Consider the following 3,854-nt stretch of genomic DNA (forward strand, 5'->3'; position numbering starts at 1 on the left):
AATAAATAAACTCCTATACATAGTCCTCTTTAATAAAATACAAAGGCGAAAGAAGAGAAAGGTTTCGTGCCCAGCGAGGTGAAGCAGACAACTCCACCGGGGTACTGACTAGGCTCGCTGGCAGTGGAGCAATGCTTTTGTTCTTGCGTGACTCCGTCAAGGTACTGTCCAGGCTTGCTGGCAGTGGAGCAACACCAGAGATGAAAATTTATACTCTGCGAATCTTAAGCTCGCGTACCAAACTACCCTTCTCGATTTTGAAACACTGTGATCTAGCTAAAATTTTTGATGTGATTGACTGAGTTGGTACAAGGTGAACCATGTCTATCCATGGGGTAAATGGCGAAGCCAAAGTAACCTGCAGAATGAATCAATACTTCTTGAAATGTCGAGGATCTGTGTTGCAAATGAACCGAAACAAAGAAGTTGGTATTCAACCAAGTGTTGTAGCAGTTGCAACACCCTCAAAAATTTTAGCCTGCATCCAAATTTCAGAGCCTTCCTTGGTTTTCTCCTTGATGGTCGCAAACACTCGAGCTCATCCCATGAGCTCTTGTTGATTTTTCACACCCTCTTCGCTTGATCAATCGTCGGTCCTCTTATGGCATGTCGATCGTTATGTCATGCTTGCGAGTTTGTTCTGGCATTTTGAAGGTGTGTCTTTCTGTGTGATTTATTTTCACTCTATTAACATTGGTTGCACTCACACACTAAGCTGTAAACATTGTCACACAAGTGTCATCATGGTTGTTCAAAGACATATTTCAACTGTCGCACTTGTCGCTTTCAAACTTTGAGTTAATGTCACTGAACACGTGTTGTCTTGTTGATTCAAGTATTGTCGTCGAGTCGTGTGAAGTGTGTGATCACATTGCCATGTCTCCACGAGTACACTTGCTTTCACACTTAGTCATTTTTCCTGAAAATTTGTTGACCATACAACCCTCCGTCAACCAGCACTAATCTCGGTGACCTTCCACTACTGCCCAGAACTGCGCAAAGCTTGAGGATGTCCTTCGGGAAGCCTGCTTTGCGCAACTCTAGAAATGAGTCAGTTGACTCACTCCCAGAACTGCACAAAGCTTGAGGATGTCCTTCGGGAAGCCTGCTCTGCGCAACTCTGGAAATGAGTCAGTTGACTCACTCCCAGAACTGCGCAAAAGTTTTCCCAGAAGCCGATCCACTTTGCGCTTCCCACAAGATCTCCCATCAGGCCTCCCGCTGGTCAACCAGAGAAACAACTTGAGTTGTGACCTTGGGTTGAACTGAGCTCCAGAATTGCACATAGTTGTCTTGTCCTTCCCATCCTACTTGCTCTACAACCAGCTCGAAAAATGCGTAGATTTGTCCAACCATCCCTTCCTGCATGCTCTGCAACCAGCTCATAAAATGTGTAGAGATGTTCAGCCATCCCTTCCTACCTGCTCTACAAATAGCCCAAGAATTGCGCAGAGTTGTCCTGATAGCCAGCCCTTCTTGCCCACTCTGCAAACAACTCAGGAATTGTGAAAAGTTGTCATGTCTTACCCTTCTTCCCTTCTCTACAATTAGCGCAGAAACTGTGCAGAACTGTCTAAGCTCAGACTGTCTCTCAAGATTGCACAGTTTTGACCAGTAACTCCTGCATCCCGACTTTGTACTCTTATGGAAAACTGCACAGATTTTTTTGTCAGTGCCTCTCGCTGCCAACACTATCCTCCCTAGATAAATTGTGCAGATCCCAGATGGGTGACATGCCTAATTATCCCTTGAAAAATTGTACAGATTGGCCCAGCAGCAACCCGACACCCTGCCTGGTTTTTCTCTTGGAAACTACGCAGTTCTGCCTCCCAACTGGATTTTTCCCCGCAGTTGGCATTGTTGTCTCAGATTGTGAAAACATGTCTCCCAATGACATTTGCGCAGTTTCTCTCGACAATGCTCTAGAGCCCCGAATCCCATCCTGTGATGTGCTCTCACAGTCTCAGTGCCTTGTCCCTCTCCCAGTCACCTGTACCGAAATGGAAAACAATGCATCATGGTAGACTAGGGGATTTTTGGATTTGATGTTGTATCGTCATGAGTGATTGCAGGAACAGGTACATCAATGAAACATGGCATGACGACGAACGAGATGGAAAAGAGGCATCTGGGGTGCTATCTTGCACAGAGAAGCCCCACCCCACCAGATACACAGTTGATCTCCTTCCTTGCCCAACTGGTGAAAAGAAACTTGTACAGTAATTTGTAACAGTAATAGTAGTAGTGTTAGCAGTGTTGGCGTGACAAGCGGTCCTTGTACAAATAATTTGTGGACCTTGTATTTTCACGGATCAAAACCACAGGATGGCTCTAGAGCCGGGTGTGTTTTGATCGACCCAAGGAAAAGAAAGCATTTAGTCTCAAGCCGCTTGGAGTTCGAGTGCACAAAAAACACTATTGAATATGAAGCACTCGTCTTAGGTATGCACAAAGCCCTCAGCCTCAATGTAACTATGCTTAAAGTGGTAGGTGATTCAAAGATTGTGGTACGGTAGTATGTAACAACATACAATGTGTTTCACCTCGTCTTAAAGGTTACCATCAAGAGGTATGGCGGATTATTTCAAATTTTCAAGCTTTTAATATCATATTTGTACTAAGAATGAACAATGCAGCGACAAATGCTCTGGAAAATGCAGCTACTGGGATGACACTACTTAGGGATAGATTTACTATTTAGATTTTTTATAAGCCATCTATCCCTGACAACATAACTAATTTGCGCATTTTTTATGATGATGAACAGATACTGCACTTTAAGGCCAATGTTGACATTTTCAAACACACAACAATATATGAAGACATGCAGGAGGAGTGATGACAGTAAAGGAAACCCCATCCCCAAGTGTGTGGTGTCACTTGAAAAACTCTATGACTTTCAGAATCGCTTCAAAGGGCCCAGGAACACCAAAACCCACAGTTCCACATTGATGCATGAACAGATCAACCTGGGAACAGAAAAAGATCTAAAGTTTGTAAATCTCAGTACATGTTGCACACCAGAGGAGCGACAAGCCTTTGTCCGCTTGTTCAGACAATACCGTGATGTATTCGCATGGACATACGATGATTTGAAAACATATGACACGTGAATAATCCAACACGTCATTCCAATCAAAGAAGGGGTCAAGTCGTTTCAGCAGAAACTCAGAAAAGTCCATCCGTCACTTGAACCCCTCATACAGAAAGAATTGACTAAGTTGTTGGATGCTCGGATCATATACAAGGTTTTTCATTCTACATGGTTTTCAAATTTAGTTCCCATAAGGAAGAAGTCTGGGGAAATATGCCTATGCATAGATTTCTGAAATCTTAACAGGGCCTCGAACAAAGACAACTACCCTATGTCGTTTATGGAGCATATCTTGCAAAACAGTATCTGGAGCCGAAATTTTTTCTCTCCTTGAAGAATTTTCTGGATATAACCAGGTTCTGGTAGTAGAACCTGACAGAGTCAAAACTACTTTCTGTACCAAGTGGGGTACGTTCGCTTACATAAGAATTCCATTTGGGCTTGTGAATGCAGGCGCAACCTTTCAGCGCGCTATGGAAATCGCCTTCCGTGGGATTATCGAACAAAGTGTGGTGGTCTCACTTGACGATGTGACAGCTTTTTCAAGAAAACGGTCAGATCACCTGCATCACAGTCAGTTGACTTATTCCCAGAACTGCGCAGAAGTTGTCCTAGAAGCCGATCCACTTTGCGCTTCCCGCAAGATCTCCCATTAGGCCTCTCGCTGGTCAACCAAAGAAAGAACTTGAACTGTGACCTAGGATGAACTAAGCTCCAAAATTGCACAGATTTGTGCTACCCTGCCCATCCTACCTGCTCT

Source organism: Pinus tabuliformis, chromosome 9 (genome assembly GCF_031772625.1).
Source record: "Pinus tabuliformis cultivar Carrire ecotype Pingquan chromosome 9, CPIR1, whole genome shotgun sequence".
Lineage (NCBI taxonomy): Eukaryota > Viridiplantae > Streptophyta > Pinopsida > Pinales > Pinaceae > Pinus > Pinus tabuliformis.